This window comes from Caretta caretta, chromosome 7 (genome assembly GCF_965140235.1).
Source record: "Caretta caretta isolate rCarCar2 chromosome 7, rCarCar1.hap1, whole genome shotgun sequence".
Lineage (NCBI taxonomy): Eukaryota > Metazoa > Chordata > Testudines > Cheloniidae > Caretta > Caretta caretta.
In genome coordinates, this window is record NC_134212.1 from 9,323,922 (window position 1) to 9,341,700 (window position 17,779).

A 17,779-nucleotide genomic window follows, 5' to 3' on the forward strand; every position below is an offset into this window, starting at 1 on the left:
CTGGAGGATGGTGTGGATTGCACTCTCAGCAAATTTGCAGATGATACTAAACTGGGAGGAGTGGTAGATACGCTGGAAGGGAGGGATAGGATACAGAAGGACCTAGACAAATTGGAGGATTGGGCCAAAAGAAATCTGATGAGGTTCAATAAGGATAAGTGCAGGGTCCTGCACTTAGGACGGAAGAACCCAATGCACCGCTACAGACTAGGGACCGAATGGCTAGGCAGCAGTTCTGCGGAAAAGGACCTACGGGTGACAGTGGACGAGAAGCTGGATATGAGTTAGCAGTGTGCCCTTGTTGCCAAGAAGGCCAATGGCATTTTGGGATGTATAAGTAGGGGCATAGCGAGCAGATTGAGGGACGTGATCGTTCCCCTCTATTCGACATTGGTGAGGCCTCATCTGGAGTACTGTGTCCAGTTTTGGGCCCCACACTACAAGAAGGATGTGGATAAATTGGAGAGAGTCCAGCGAAGGGCAACAAAAATGATTAGGGGTCTGGAACACATGACTTATGAGGAGAGGCTGAGGGAGCTGGGATTGTTTAGCCTGCAGAAGAGAAGAATGAGGGGGGATTTGATAGCTGCTTTCAACTACCTGAAAGGGGGTTCCAAAGAGGATGGCTCTAGACTGTTCTCAATGGTAGCAGATGACAGAACGAGGAGTAATGGTCTCAAGTTGCAGTGGGGGAGGTTTAGATTGGATATTAGGAAAAACTTTTTCACTAAGAGGGTGGTGAAACACTGGAATGCGTTACCTAGGGAGGTGGTAGAATCTCCTTCCTTAGAGGTTTTTAAGGTCAGGCTTGACAAAGCCCTGGCTGGGATGATTTAACTGGGAATTGGTCCTGCTTCAAGCAGGGGGTTGGACTAGATGACCTTCTGGGGTCCCTTCCAACCCTGATATTCTATGATTCTAACAAGGAGCTAGTCCTGGCTTCCCAGGTACATACATGCAATTTATTTACCGGTAGCTCATCAGTTATTTAAACTGATTTACTCAAGATCTGTGCAGGAATCAGGATTTGACCCAACAGCTCTAATAGCTGCCAGGTCCCATCTCCTGCAGTTACATTTTCATCTTCTATCCACTGTGCCTTGCTAATATGAACAGTATGACTGGCAGTTCTTATTAAAGAATCTACTGCAAGATGAATCCTGGCAAAGACAAGTCACCGATATTACAAGCAGTTCAGAGATAGATATGAATTTGTATGTATTTCAGCTTAATCAAAATGCTTTTTTTGCACATTTATATCGGTTATATTTTGCAAAAGCGTGTCACTATATATACCCAATCATTGATATTAATGATAGGGGTGTTGTCTATTTATTGATAGGAAAACAGTTAAGTAAGGAGAAACTTAAATAGACTCAAGCCCTTGTTTCCAGTCCTACCTCCTGCATAAAATCAAGAAACAAGTGGAACAAAGCGCAGCATGGAACCCAGCTCACAACAAAACCAAACAGAAAACTGCAGAGGTATTGGATTCTCATGTTTTCCAAAGAAACCAGCAAACCCTTTTTCTCTCTGCAGAAGTGGTCAGCTCTTACCTAATGCAGGTTTATGCAACTCAAAAGCAGAGGGAGGGGAAGGAATGGAGAACGATTGTCCAGGATGTTTACACATTACCTCATCTCTGCAGCAGTCGTAGCTCACAGACAAGCAATTCCCGCAGGTTTTATGCAAGCAGGTGATATACTCAGATGCTTAATGAAAAAGGAGTGTACTAAAAGAACATAAAGAAAAGGAGGACTTGTGGCACCTTAGAGACTAACCAATTTATTTGAGCATGAGCTTTTGTGAGCTACAGCTCACTTCATCGGATGCTCACGAAAGCTTATGCTCAAATAAATTGGTTAGTCTCTAAGGTGCCACAAGTACTCCTTTTCTTTTTGCGAATACAGACTAACACGGCTGTTACTCTAAAAGAACATAGGTATCCCTTTCTGATAATAACAGGTACCTCTTTCAAGGTAAAGCAAAGGGGAAGACTAGGATTAAATGCTGTTCAGTGGGGGTTCAACACAGCATTTAATTTTGTCGGTGCAAACTGGATTATCATTAAGTAGAGCTGGGACATACACATGCTATAGCCTTGTGCAGTGTATGGGTAAAGGGGCAGACCTGTGCATACAAAATTAAAGGACTATGGCCATATTCTTCTCTCGGTTATGCCAGAGTAAATCACAAGTTGCTTCCGGAAAGCCACTTTGGATTTACACTCATTTAACATTAGGCTAGCTTTTACACCAAGACAAACAGAAAATTGAGGAAACACTAATAATCTTTGATTTCACTCATGAAACATCACTTGCAGGCAAAACATATATGTCGGTGAATTCTCAATGTCAAGTTATTGAGGCATATTTTGCTCAACTTTATGAGTTCTTAAAAATACAGTCTAAAAGGCAAACAGTCCATTTCTTAGCCATGTGGACCAATTCCCCATGATATCCTGCTCCTTAATGTTTGGGCAGAGTAGAACCTGCAGGATATTTATGTTACGCTCCCCTGGCAGTAACATCCTCCCTATTTGCAGCCAGTAGTTACACACAATATTTTTAGACATCATTGTGTCATCACGCTAAAAAAACCCAACCATCATATTTAGACGCTGTGCAAACAGGAAGCCTCTCAAAAATTGAAGTGAAAAAAGCTGACAAAATAACATGGCTGAGTGAGAGTCTTAGGAGGGTTTGAGTCAAAAATAAAACAAAAACTCATTACACTCCCTCTACAAAACTGAGATTTCATCTCCAGCGACAAATTACAGACAGCCACGGTGTGGTTAAGCCAGGCAGATCTATCAGAGTCATATTTTTAAACGTGTGTGTGTGTGTGTGTGTGTGTGTGTGTGTTAAAATACTATGAAGCCACCTTTGATTTTTACAATTATAAGTGCGTAAAGACACTAAAAAAATAGCAACGAGGAAAAGATTTAAAAGAAGCTGCGTACAATTTTGAGACAAAATTTGGAACGGTTTATTTACCATCAAAATACTCACACACGTCATAGCTGCTTTCTCTTGGGACTCTGCTACTCTGGGGTTTTAGCTGCCAGTAAAGCTACATTGATGGAGATGCCCTAGTGTCAATTCCTAGCACAGATGTGTTGCTCTCATGAATAACTGTGATTTATACTGGTGCAGCATGTCTACATGAAGCTATTGCACACATGGCTATACCAGTGTTAGCAAAATAATACAAACCCAAAACAGTGCAGATGAGGCCCGACACAAACGCCTTAATATTCCAAAACGATAACCTGCAATTTGAGCCACAAGCCACCGGCACTTACACATGGGAGTGATTTTACTCAGGTGAACAGTCCCTTTACAGCCATCTGTAAGAACTCCTCCCTGGGGTCCTCTCCAGCTCAAGTGGCTGATGTCAGTGGGGCTACTCAAGTTACTCACCTAGGTAAAATGTTTGTGGGTCGGGGCACAAGTTTGATACTCAAGACAAGATTCCTCAGTTTGCATCTCTCTTTCTCCCTCCCCTCTCTAAGGGCAAATCCTGCAGTGAGGCACAATTCTCATTGGAGTTTTGCCTAGAGAAGGCCAGAGTAAAGCCTGCAGGATTTGATTCTGACTGCACAGAGTGCTTCACTCACTCACTCCTTTCTTTTTTTACTGGATAGTCCTATTTCCATAAGCATCTCTTAGTTTAGTTGCACAAGGTTAAGCTACACTATGCAGAACAAAGAGCCCTAGAGAATATTTCACCCTTGGGAAGGAGACTAGATAGATGCACACAGCACAGAGTTAGTCTCTAAGGTTAGTCTCTAATTAGTTAGTCTCTAATTGGTTAGTCTCTAAGGTGCCACAAGTACTCCTTTTCTTTTTGCGAATACAGACTAATATGGCTGTTACTCTGAAACAGCACAGAGTGTGAGAGAGCCCTTTTTGCTAAACAAATAGCTAATACAAGCTGCAAAACATGTAACATTATGCAGGAAAAATGGCCTGCAATACGCTATTATGGTGCATTGTAAAAACCGTCCAATTTATTCTGAATCAACAGTCACAGCTCCCAGCAACAAAATCTAGAGAGGCTAAAGGAATCAGATTCATGAAGAAATCATGTATGGACATTCACTCAAGCTGCGAAGAGGTTGGCCAGTTAGTAAGTGTTGTCCCATTTTGCAGGTGGGGAAACTGAGGTACAGAGGATGAGTGACTTGCCACAGTCACACAGGAAGTCTGTGGCAAAGCTAGAAGATAGTCTAGTTCTCTCAGCTCCCAGTGCTGTGTTTTAATCCCACGGCCATCCTTCTAGTAGGAGCTATGCGCAGGAACCAAGAGAAAGATAAGTTCATTAGGGCTGTACTCCAACAGATGCGAAATTTTATCTTACAGTTCCTTTCTGAGCTGGAGTTAAATAGCTAGAAATAACCCAGGTAATTTCCTAAAAGGGGATTTTTAAATTTCGCAACTGGTCCGCAACTCAGGAAGCAGTTAAAGATTCCAAAGCTGAATATTAAAGCCTATGAACAGACATCAAGTTTTCAAGAAGCCTGCTTTGGAAATCAGTATCAGTTAAGATCTTTTGTTTTCTGTAGTCATGAAGACATTTAGGGTCAGATCCTCAGCTGGCAGAAATCGGCATAGCTCCACTGACTTTAATGGAACGCTGTCAGATGACACCTGGCCTTACAGAAGTGCACTGGCTGGTGGGAAAAATGCAAGGATGCAACACAAAGTACAGAGCTGGCCGACCTAGGCACACAGAGGGGGAAACAAAAGCAGTGGCTGGTCCCCAGTGAAGAAGGGGCATGGGTGCAGCTAGATGGGGAAAGGAAAAGTGGACAAGTTCTTCTGCCTGAAATAACCTCAGAATTTTTAATTTTATCTTATAAAAAGGATGTAACTTAGCAGCGCCGCTCTACCCTTCGGGACATCATATGAAGCTTTAAGGGGTTAAATTTTCAAATTGGCCCCGAAAACTCCACCTGCCAATTTTATGCACATCACAAACCCACACCGCACATCTGCACCCATGCACATATTTGTGCATACACCCTCCACAATTGGACCCTTAAGTGAACTAGATAGGGAGTCTAGCTAGCTATCTGATATGTGCTCAGTGTGTGTGTGTGTGTGTTTCTGCAGTACTGCTGGTTAAAATTAAGTACTTGGTTTTTAAGTTCATCCAGTTTGCTTCACTGGTATTTCTTAAAGCTTCATATGATGTCCTGAAGGGTAGACTGGTGCTGTCCTTGTCAGTTTTCCCTAGCAACCACAGAACCTTTATCCCAGCCACAGCAGAGCCAGCAACTTGTCATCCTCCTCTGGTGCAGAGCACTAAGCCAGGAATCTCCAATCCCGCCTCCTCCTGGATGCCCCTCGCTATTTGTGCCACTCACCACAGAGTTATTTAAGTTGGTGACTCTCTGGGAACCACAGGTATCTCCGGCACAGCAAGGGAGCTCACTGCAACACTTACAGCAATGAGAAATGGGCCTGATCCTCAAGGTTCCAGAAGCAAATTTCCCCAGTGTCTGGGGATATTCCAATCCTGGCCTTAATTCGCCTGTCCGAATGTTCCCCACAGTACCCCAGAGCATGGTCTCCATTAACCACAGGGACTCGATCCTGCTCCCATTGAAGTCAAGGGCAAAACTTCCATTGACTTCATTGGAGCAAGAACAAGTCATTGCTTCCAGACACCACCGTCCCTCCCCGCAACCTGAACTCCTTCCAAATGTGGCTCCAGCTTTTGGAGCCATGAAAGAGCCTTTGGCTGAAATCCTGGTCCCAGTGATGTCAATGGGAGCTTTGCCATTTACTTCAATGGGGCCAGGATTTCCCCCCTTAATTATCCTTTGACATCTTGATATTTACCTTAATGGAGGCCAATATCTGCTTAGTATTAACAGTTGGCAGTACAGCAAAGCAACCGGTTATTCCTCTTGCTCCACTGCACTTGCTATCTTGTATTCACCAAACCAGCTTGATTGTAAGAGTCCATTGCAATTTCTTTATAAGTGCTGTACAGTGCGTGTCAATTTTCTGTCTCAAAGAACACAGTGTATTTACTGACATTAATAAGAGTGATTTTACAGCATGAATGCCTTAGGAAATTGCACTATGAGTGACTAATGGTGCACAGGAATCAAATACACCTTTATTAAAGTATATGGGATGGTGCCTTTTTATAAATAAAGAGTAGTGCCTCGTTCCCAGCTCATAACAGTCAGTGTCTCAACATTTTAGATGAAAAGAAAGGCAGAAAAAATAATACAAAACCGAGACTGAATGATACTGGTCTCCCAGGGCATCTTATTGTGTTTGTGCCTTTCTAGGAGATCATCAACTCTTTGAGGCCATCTTCAAAAAATAATATAAACAAGAGGGCCGTTTTCAGCAGAGGATATCATTATTTCAGTGCTAACGGGTGCAGATGCCTCTCTGCTGATGCTTTGCATAGAAGTCTTGGCTACGTTACATTTGGCTGACTATGAAGATACTGGGCTGGAATAGCAGGACTAAACGCTCTCTGGATAGTTCGAAACCTTCACAGAATAGTTCCATCTACTGAAAACGTTTGCAAGCTTGGCTCCTGCATAGCTTCAGCTGACTTTCGTGTAAGCCCCACCAGATGAGATAGTAACAAACTGGCAAGGTAGCAACCCTTCCCAGCAAGCAGTCTCCCTCACTACAGGGCAGCTACATTTTTTCAGGGCCAAGTGCCAATGCATTTTATGTGCAAGTCTCCTTTTACTCTTTCGGTCTCTCATTCACACACACACAGAAAACAGTGCAGAAAACAGCAGTTGTAAGCTAGTTCTCCACTCACTCGCTATTTTGGTCATTGTTTGTTGGTTCACACAGGGCCTGATCCAAAGCCCATTGAAGTCAATGGAAAGTCAGGTCATGCTTGAATTTGAGAGACATTGAAAAAATCCTTAATGACAAGCATATTGTGATGAAAATCAAGCAAACAAAAGTCCCAGAGCCGTCAAAGTGACCGAATGTGCAGAATTCCAAAATAAGGACACGGAACACACATATTGCCAAAAAAAGGGAAACGTTAATGCGATATGAGGCCATTAGAATGGTAACTGACTAATGATTTCTGCAGATGCTGTCAGGTGATCCTACAGCTAAGGCTGCATTTCCTGTTGCTATAGACCATAGTTTAATGTACACAATACAGTTATGCCAATGTTGTTGACTGTCTGTATGCATCCTGCAAACCTTCACATTTGTGCATGCAAGCCGGCATCTGCACAGGCAAACCAAGCAAAGAGTACAGCTAAGATGCTGAGGCAGGGTTCTGAAGCACAATCGGTGTATATGTGTGTTTGTGGGAATGCGGCATGCCCATTGCTTGCTCCTTAGACCCCACGCTTTGTATCCGACAATCAGAGTCCTGTCTCTCCAGCCAATCAGTACATAGGCTCCCCTAATGTTTGGAGGTATTCTTATCTTCCTGAGAGAGAAATCCTCCAAAATCTGATTGACGGGGGGAAAGGTTAGCTTTCTTCCTAGAGGAACAGCCCATTTCTGAAGGGTGGTGGTGGTGGGGGGTCTTTCTTTAAATAAAGGGCCCCTTTTAATTTGGAAATGGAAACATTTCACAGTAAGTACATACATGCCATTGGCAGTGATTTTATTGTTCTGCCATACTTATGTCTTTACACTACATGTATGGCCCTACCAAATTCAGGGTCTACTGTGGTCAATTTCATGGTTACAGGATTTAAAAATTGTAAATTTCACGATTTCAGATATTTAAATCTGAGATTTCATGGTGCTGTAACTGTAGGGGTCCTGACCCAAAAGGAGGCTGGGGCGGCGGCGGTTGCAAAGTTATTGTAGAGGGGTCGCAGTACTGTCACCCTTCACTTCTGCACTGCTCCCTTCAGAGCTGAGTCCTCGGCCAGCAGCCACTGCTCTCCAGCCACTCAGCTCTGAAGGCAGCGCAGAAGTATTGCCACCCTTACTACAACCCCCCCCTCCTACAATAATGTTGCAACTTCCTCCTCCTTCACAGTCCCTTTTTGGATCAGGACCCCCAATTTGAGATATGTTGGTCTCCCCCGTGAAATCTACACAGTATTGGGTAAAAGTACACAAAAGACCAGATTTCAAGGTCTGTGACGCATTTTTCATTGCCATGAATTCGGTAGGGCTCTATCTACATGGAAAACCAATAGCAAAATGGAACAAACGTAGGCCTCAAAACTCCACAGTTAAAAGTCAGGAAAATTAATAGGAAGCACTCAGTGCAAATCTGCAATAAATACTGAGTCAATGCAAAACTTCACAGAACATCTGCTTTTCTTGGCAGTGACACAGTTTATAAATCAGTGCTTGTTCGTGGCATACTTATCACACACAATGCTGACGCTCACAGTAATGGTGTCGTTACCCTGCAAGAGGCCATGGTAATGTTTTGTTCCAAGGAGTCATGACAAAATCTCCTGGGAACAAATGGAAAAGCTCATGACACTGGGTAACTCTTGTGATAATTAAGCAATAGCCGAGTGACACCAATTTAGGGCACATTGCTAAAAGGAAAACTTTCTCCCTTCCCTTGAGCACCCAAAGCGGTTGCAGCTGATACAGATACGATACATCAGAGGCAGAACCAACAGTATGGCACAGGACTGGGAAGTCAAGAGACCCGTCACCTATTCCTGGCTTTGATCACTTAAGTTCTCTGTCCTTCACTAAATATTAATTATCATCATCATCCTATTAGATCAACTCTTTGGGGTATCTGTGACTGATTCTTCTCCTCCTCAGCCCCCATATCCACTCCCTTCTCCTCATTAGTGGCTGGAATCTTTCAGTCCTATCTTACATACCTTCCCTTCACAAAAAGGAAATCTGGCTTCTCTCAGCGTTGTCGTTTGCAGTTTATCACGACGTAGCTCGGACCGTGGAGAGGGTAACAGCACTGGAGACGGTCTCCTCTCAGAGCTTGTCTATACAGGGAAATGTACTGTAATAACTATACCACAATAACTCCCTGTGTGGTAACTTTGAAATAAGAGTGTCCACAGATGGAGTTATAGCTCTATAATGAGTGGTATAATTTTACTGGAAAGTTTCCCCATGAAGACAAACCCTTAACTGATACTGTCCATTCTACCCTCTGGATACCAGGCAACCTAGGTGGCCAAATGGTGTTCACTAGAGAGATTATCAATTCCTCATTTCTCTGCTGTTTTTTTTTTTTAAAGTAACTGGCTCTTTTTCCCTAATGTTTTACTTAGTATTGTGTAGCCTCAAAGCACGGTGCAGACCTGAACTCATAACTTCTTACGGTACCCTGGGTAAAGATTGTGAGCCCCCTTTTACAAATGGGAATACTGAGACACTAAAGTGAAGTGACTTCCTGAAATCTACACAGTAAAATTCATGCTAGGGACTCAGGATAACCCAACTCCCAGCCTTGTGCTCATTCCTGCCAACTGCATGGCCTCCCGGTTTTTGTTAAAAACAAAAACAAGCAGGAAAGAATGAATGACAGAAAAATATCTCTGCATCTAGTTCTTCCAAGGCTGGGCTGGCAAAATACTTTCATTCTGAGGCATCGGGGCAGGGGGTGTGTGGGGGGGAAGATCCTCACCCCCACCCTGGCCCCTTGTCACTGCTCCAGCCCTCTCACATGGCGTAACGTGGGCCTTAAATTTCCATATCAGCTGGAGAACGATTCCTCTGGTGCAGGCACAGAGGAACACAGCCACCAACCTATCTTTTGAGTACCCCCTCACAAGTTCGGGCGGGGGCAGGCTAGGGGCTGGGCCACAGCACTATGCAGATTCTGGGCAGCGTTGCTACCCATAGGGCACCCTGGGGAGACCGTCATAACTTAAGACGGACAGCTCTGGGGGCCTAAGTTATGCAGGGGACAACGATAGTTCCCAGAGCAGCCCAAGACTAGGAGGGTGCAAAGGTGGCTTAAAAGTTACAACTGCCCCTCCCTGCAGTCCTGGGGCTGTGAGTGCTGTGCGGTACCCCTTAGAGATGCACCCCTGATCTTTGTTGGGCACGTCCCATTTTATGGTGGTTGATAGCACGGGCGACTTCCTGTCTTGCTGTTTCTATGGCCTGTGAGTGTTTTTTCTGCATTTTGGGCAGGTTTCCTCATTGCACTGCCCCTGCCTGAACGCAGCCTCATTGGAAGTCTGTGCGCTTACCTCACGGAACTAATCCGCGGGTGGGAGCTCAGCAGTGAGGCTGGCCCAGCCTCCCCTCTTGTGTTGGGATACTTCGCCAGGCTTTTCAACTTTTGAGAACATTGTCGGCATCCAAGACACCATCCTTGACCCACTTGAAATGGAAACTGCCGGCCTGCTGGGATACGTGAGCACTTACAAAATAAAGACTAAATCTGCTCTCCCCCCACGGCATGCTGCTTCCCCCCTCCCAGATTTCCTTTCTTCTCTGATGGCTTCACATATGTTGTCTGCCTGCCTGCCTCCCCCTTCACCTCCCATGCTTGCTCACTGCACTTCCTCAGAGGCATCTCTTGCTCCCTCAGTGATTCTTCACTGCTTTTGTCCTCGCCTCAAAAGCCCATGGCAGAGGGAGGGCTTGAGGCACTACAGTGGTTCCTCAAGGCCCATCCCATTCCTGCTTTCCCAGCAGGCTCCCTGTAGCATCTTCCCTTTCTTTGCAGTCACTGCCTCCCTCTCGCTGCAGTTTTTCACCTTTCCCAGACTCCCTTCCTTGCTCTCTCCACAACAGCCTTTCCTCCCTAGAAGGCTGCTCACACCCTCTCCGTTCTTTCACTTCCTTCCCCCCACCTCCCTTTCCTTCCCCAGTGCCTCGCCAACTCCTTCTGCAGGATCCTTCTCTTCCTCTATGGCTCCCCCCTGCAAAATCCTGCTTCCCTTCTCACCCTGCCTACTCCGTCTGCACCTTCTGTCCCGGCCTCAGTGCCACCCACACTTGGCAGCCTTCCTCTTTTTCTTGGCCGCTGTCCCTCAGGAGAACTAGTCGCCAGTCCTGAACAGACATTAGGTAAGCCAGGGGGAAAAATAAAAAAGGGCTATGACATAGAAGGCCACCTGAATTGGCTTTAAAAGTACAGGAAAAAACCACCCTTCTGGAATAAGGCAAAGATTTAGCCTCATGATCCATTAATGAGCGTCTTCATCATCAAACAGAATTTCTGAGGGTAGCTACGTCTTGATGCGCTAGCTTGCCCAGTGACACACGTATTGTTAGCCATTTAAATGGTTTTGACAGAATTGGACTTTCCAGGCTTCTTTCTTAAAGGAGAACAAGGGTGTCTGATCAAAGGGGCCTTTCCGAAAGGCTGTTAATGAGTTCCATATGCCCTGCCATATCTTTGGTGCCAACCCTTTCATAAGATGCAGCAAGGATGGAGGAGCAGAGATCTTACTGATGAGACTTTGAACATTTACAAATTGAAAGGGGCTACTGTGCCAGTTACTGACTGCCTTTCCTCAGGACTCACTCCGTGTTGAGTAACGTGGTTTTGAAATATTTTTAAGCAGTGTATCACGGTAAAAGCTGAAAATGCATTATCTGTGAAACCGAAAAGGATGGACCTGATGTCCAGCAGCAAAGTTGCTGGTTTAGATTTAGCATTTTCATTTAAAAAAAAAAAAAAAGCCAAAGCAGTGATTAGAACAATGGCAGGGAAAGCAGCTGTAAATGCTGAGAGTAAACAAATAAACACTCCTCACAAATAAAGTTAGGAGAGCTAATCTTTAGAAAAAGAGCTAACACAAATGTTTAAGTCTGTGCCATGAAAGGATCCAAGAGCAAGCTCACTTGTTTTCTGTTGTCCTCACGCTCCCCGGCTGCCGGTAACTCTTACCTCTGCAGAGCTCTATTCTGTTTAAGTCAGGACACAGTGCAACGGCAATAAACAACATTATCTGCAGCTGGTAAGCATTAGAAATAAATGTATTCTCTTACCTCCAAGCCACAAACTCTGGTAGTTTAAAAGGACTGGAGAAACCCAAAAAGTTACACATCAAAGAGTGCATGTACTAAACATTTGTATTTTTCTCTCAATCTGAGCCAGTGGAAGTGGGGACACACAATCCCTGACTTCTTCCGTTGCTGTATAATCTCAAGGAAATGACCTTACTGTTTGTTGCTTTGATTACAGATTCAGAAACAAAAGCCCTTCCAGCATTAGTCAGGGAATGCAAGATGTTGAAGTCTGATATTTGAAAGGGAGAAAAAATAAGTTTTTGATTTTTTTTAAACAATACCCCTTTTTGCGATCAAATTAACCAACGAAAAATAAAACCCAGCATCTATCAAAGTTATCTTAGAATGAGCCAGCCCAGTGGCAACAAGCCCTCTCACTAGGGGTCAGATACTAGATATCACCCAGACCCATTGCCCTGCTGCAGATTCCCCTTAAAAGGGCAGCTGAGTATTGGAGTCAGCATACTCAGCTCTACACCATGCCCACAGTGCCGGGGTAGAAAGGGGCAATGGAAACTAGTGCAAACCCGAGGTCTAAAGCACTGCGCTGAATGAGGAGATCTGGGTTTAGTTCTTGCTCCAGCCATTTCTGAAGCCTGGATGCTTCTTTGCATCTATGAGCGGGCCTGGGGACAAACTGATCTCAGTGGCCAACTGAGAGCCAAATATATATACCTGGCCTCTGACATGCACACCTGTTAACCCTTGATTTATCTGTAGGAACATTTGGGAGGAAAACCAGGAACACCTTTTAACCACAGTTGCCAACTTTCACGTGATAAATGAGCACCCCGACTTTCACAAAAAGCCAAAAATCAAGCTAATCCCATTTCAAAACAAGCCAATCCTTAAGAACCCCAACACTCTATGTGACTAGATCCCCCCGGCGTGCAGTCTGGGACTGTGGTGGGCCTGCTGTGCACCCCAGATTCTCTCCCCCCACCTTGCCCCTGCTTGCCCCCCTTGCCAGGAGCCGATCAAAAAAAAGAAGCAACAAGCTACAAGACAAACAACAAGCCAAAAAACTAGCCAACAAGCAACTCTCAAACCAATTAAGCCAAAAACAAGCCCAATTTCTGCTGTTTTTTTGCAGGTTTGGCATGTCTGCTTTTAACTGCACAGTTGTACATTAAACCAGGAGAACTTTTCAGAGGGAGAGAAGGGAAAAAATATTTGGCTCAAAATTGGGGCTGCCCCTGCTAAATAGGAAAGGCTGTCCGTCATATGGCACAGAGACGCCTCTTAACTTCAGTCAGAAATTTGTGCATGGGGCAATGGTTGGGATACGTTAGAATTGGTACTAAACCCCACCCCCTCCAACCCTCCCAGTCCTTGATGGCCTGACTGAACGTTGGGTCTAAAGCAGGGCTAATCCATTATTTTTTGTCAAGGTCCAAATTTCTTGGTCAAAGTATAGACAAGGTCCAGACTCCAGAAAATAACAAATATAACAACAATAGTGATGATAATAAGTAAATACAAAGATTTTGGGGTCTGTTCAAAAGGGTCTGGTGGTCTGGATTTGGCACATGGTCCACCTATTGACTACCCCGGTCTCTAGGCCTTGCTGTATCTTATTTCTGCAGTCCAAGTAAACAATGCTGCGATGGTCAGAAACTGCCTGCATATAAAGAAGACTGCATCGTATACTACTAGAGTTTAGAACTTCATTGCTTGGTATGGAAGTTGCTTTCTAGCCCCAACCCAAAATGTGAACTTTGCTCAGACCTGGGCATTAAAGGAACTAGTATTCATTCCAATTCAATGCCAGTGAGGCAGGAGAAGCTGCAGGTATTGTTATGGCAGGCATCCCTGAGGGATGCTATTACATATAATCTTCCAAGCTCACATGCTAAGAACAAGATCTGACTCTTGTAAAGGACATGCTGCATTGTTAATTTTTGGATTGGCAAGGTTTGTCAAAAGGCACCTTCTGGAAGCATTGCTGAGCTAGTAGCAGGAGAATTCACCCTCTGCCTTGGTCTCTGATTAGAGTTTCCAGTCTCTCATCTCCCAGGCAAAAGGAGGGCAGAGATATCTGGATCCTACCCTTTGGCCAAAGATGTCACAGTCTCAGTCTGCTTTGGGGCCATGCTCTCCACCGGGCCTGGTAGAGGGACCTGAGTCCTCCCTCTCCACCGGGTTCCAGCCCTTTTGAGGAGCTGCACCAGCAACATCCTCCAAGCTGAAATGCCTAGTGTGCTGTCCTGGGCCACTTCCTACCTATACCCTCCTTTGCTTGGGGCATAGTCCCCTACAGTCCCAATAATCCAGAATTTAACAGAGTCTGGAATGAGCAGAGCCCGGCAGGGCATACTGTTTCTCGAAGCAGGGCTGGAGAAGATTATCTGGGGTCCTTATCAGAGCTGTGATCTGTCTCAGGGTCAAACTTCCATCCGGCTTCCAGGAGAAGGCTTTATCTTCCCTCCAGCCAGTTCACCTTCCCATCCCCTTTCCCCTGGGCTTCTGATCTCCTTTTAACCTGCTCCTCTAGCCACAGCATGCTCTGCCAACCTGGAAGGATGGAGTTATCTGGGCCCAGTATTGTCCTTTAACACCTTTGGGCCTAGGGTGGGGTTTGTGCACCCTAACACAAGTCCCCAAATCGAGATACCTACGGTCTGATTTTCAGAGCAGCTGGGCACTTGCAACTCCAGCTGAGATCAATGGGAAGTGCAAATGCTCAACACTTCTGAAAATGCAGCCTTACATATCTAAAATTGGACTTCTAACGACTGGGGCATCCAAATTACAGAGCAGATTTAAAAGCATGGGTTTTATTGACTACAGTGGAAGCAGAAACACTATCGCCAAACCCACACATTCATACACTGAGAGTCAGGCCCCCAAAACCATGAGATTGGTTTAAAAATCACAAGATTTCTAATATATCTTTTTGGTTCCCTATGTTTGCCTTCTGGCCTTTTGGGTGCACTCTGTTCATGTTTTCACACTTTTTTTTTTTTTAATGCAAGCTGAGAGTCCCACCTGATCACATGACTCCAGGAGCTGATGCTTTAAGAATAGTACCCAGGATCATGAGACACATAATACAATCATTAGAGTTGGCAACATTGCAGAAGTAAGGCTCTGGTGTCCACACAGATTCAATCAGTTACAAATCAGGGTTGCAGCAGTTAAATGAATGGGTAACAGCTGACACGGTTTTAGTAAAAAATTGAGTTCATGTCATTAAAAAACCCAAGAACCAAGATGGAAACTAGACAGTGAGTCATTTTTCCTTTTAGCAGTAACAGAAAATGTGACTGTTACCGGTGTGATGCCAACTTCTGCCCTGAGTGGAACAACCACCTGGGTCAGGAATAACAGGGACATGTGGCAAGAAAGAGAGAAGGCTGCAAAGCCCTTGGGAGGTTCCCAGCATAGGCACTGCATAATTCGGTTGTACCTTTCGGGCATATGCAGCTTTTCTGCGAGGCGAAAAGAAGATCAGAATCTGAAAAATATATACACAGTGTGCCTCTGGGTGCAGGGAGGACTACCAGGTTTACAATGGCACCGTCATACCAGGCCCACAATCAGAAGGGGCCCATTATGGTTCCCAGACAGAAGTGCCGGAAGCTCCCGAGAAGTGGGTGGGCTACTAACACCCAAAGTGTGGCCCTGCCCCCCCACCCCCGAAGCCCCATCCCCACTCTGCCCCAAGGCCCCACCCTTGCCCCATCTCTTCCCACCCCCATTCCACCTCTTCCCCGAGGCCCCACCCTCACTCCACCTCTTCCCCTGAGGCCCTGCCACTCGCTCATCTCTGCCATCACCCCCACCCACACCCCCTGACTCACCCTTAAGGCAGGAAAAATAAGTGACAGGGCCATGGCCCGCTGTCCCGGTGCCCTTGTTGCCAGTTGTCCGGTTTTCGACCAGAAAGTCCACTCGAAAAGTGGACCTGATAGTGTCCAATCAACACTGCTGACTGGACACAAAGTCCAGTTACAGGAGTAACTGCAATGACTCCCCGCCGGGAGGGTGGGAACACCAGAGTCAGAGACCTCCTGGACTACAACCAGGGAGACTAGCTGGATCCCCTGATGCTCGCTCAGCGCATGGGGCTCTCCAGACCTCGTACTCCCCTGTGCGTACTTCAGGAGGCGAGGGCAGCTTTGCTGCCCGCTGCTCAGGTTTACCTTGACCAGGTCCTAAGGGTCCCGCCCACCCTCCATGCCAGGCCCTCTGGACCTTTTCATCAGGCTTCTGCCCCGTGGACCCGACTGACCCACTCCCCGCCCCCTCCACCGTGAGCCAGCTACACGAGCTGCAGCCGGTCCGTTTCCAGACCGCGCCAAGGAAACATCTATACACGCTTGTGCTCCACACCCTTCACGTCCTCACCCTCGCGTCCCGCCCTGACACAAAGTGGCGGGACCTCCTGCCACCTCTATAGGATGAGGAGCCCCAGTGGGCCGGTCTATACTCCACCTTGGTCCCGAGGCCCGCCGGGGATATCAGTTGGTGGCTCCTTCACGGGGCCATGAGCACGGGCGTGTACTTGGCGCGGTTCACCCCAATCGCGGACACCTGCCCCTTTTGCGGCGTGAGGGAAACCCTGGCGCATGTCTACCTGCCAGGCTGCAGCCCCTATTCCGGCTCCTTACGAATATTTTGTTAAGATTTTGGTTGCACTTTTCCCCTCACCTCCTTATCTATGCACTCCCTGTCCGTGGCCCCACTAATGCACGGGACCTCCTTGTCAACCTCCTCCTGGCCCTGGCTAAAGTGGCCATCTATAAAACCAGGGTGAGGAGGTTGGCCAATGGAGTCTCCTGTGACTGTGGGGCCTATTTCCGATCCTCCGTCCGTTCACGCCTCCGGGCAGAGTTTCTCTGGGTGGCGTCCACTGACTCCCTTGATGCCTTTGAGGAGCAGTGGGCGCTGTCCAGGGTTCTCTGCTCGGTGTCCCCGTCCAGTTCCCTTCGTTTGACCCTTTGACCGCACTCCTGTCCCTGTTGTTCTTTAGTTGTCCCCCGTAATTATTTGGTTTTCTAGGTCCTGTAGACACCTCCCTTCGGCTGGGGTGGGGGGTAGGGATCCTTAAGCCCACCCACTTCCTGGATCCCAATAGGAGGAGGGTGGGAAGAACAGCTACTGCTGCCTGGAGGAGCTGCAGCTCAGCTGGAGAGAGAGAACTGACTCCCAAGAACCCGGCTCTGGAGGAGAGAGGTAGTTACTGGCTCCATGCTGCCCCAGAGGGGATCCTGCCTGCCCCGCCCCGTTTGTCCCCAGCCCCTGCCTCACTCTGGCCAGAGACTGACCTCCCCACCACCCCGCACTGTGCTTGTCCACCACTCCTGCCTCACTCCGGGAACCGACCCCCCCCCCACTATGCTCTTGCCCCTGGACCCCTGCCTCGCACTGAGGACAATCCCCCCACCTCATGGGGGCCCACAAATATGTTTGGCACCGGGCCCACATATGGTTAATCTGGCCCAGGCAGGGAGATATAGGGACATGCAGTCTTTTGACTGGTTACAAGAGCAAAAGTAGTAGGTGTCTAGTCGCGAACTATAGTTCTGCAAACAGAGAATGCCACTGGGAGCAATGCACTTCTGCAAGGCCTGCAGCTTTCACTGGCATTGTAAGGATCTGTCTTAACTTGAACAACGAAGAGGAGTGGGCACTGGAGCCCTGGGAATGGAGACACCACACCGTGAAATTATCATTTATCTATTCTATGTCAGCTCCTAGATGAGCCCTTTTTGGGGGGACCAGAAGTCATACAAGAGAACAATAAATAACGTGACAGCTTTATTTATATATACTGGTACTGCATGTGCAGAGGCCTCTGGATAGCTAACAAGCAAAAAACGAAGCGGCAAAATAGCCCAATA

At 46.5% G+C, this 17,779-nt stretch overlaps 1 protein-coding gene and 1 long non-coding RNA gene across 6 annotated transcripts in view; one reads left to right on the forward strand and one right to left on the reverse strand.

Annotated features, from left to right (window-relative positions):
• The window catches only part of FRMD4B (FERM domain containing 4B), a 207,768-nt gene that overhangs the window by 99,320 nt on the left and 90,669 nt on the right, over positions 1-17,779 (reverse strand). Inside the window, exon 1 of one of the 5 annotated variants that reach the window (XM_075130231.1) lies at positions 11,913-12,004. The exons of the other annotated variants lie outside the window; for them this stretch is intronic. The gene's annotated coding sequence lies outside the window, so the exon portion shown is untranslated. Of the gene's footprint in view, positions 1-11,912; positions 12,005-17,779 lie in introns of those variants that run through there. 5 annotated transcript variants of the gene reach the window in all.
• The window catches only part of LOC142072673 (uncharacterized), an 82,196-nt gene that overhangs the window by 35,863 nt on the left and 28,554 nt on the right, over positions 1-17,779 (forward strand). The gene's annotated exons all lie outside the window — the stretch shown is intronic.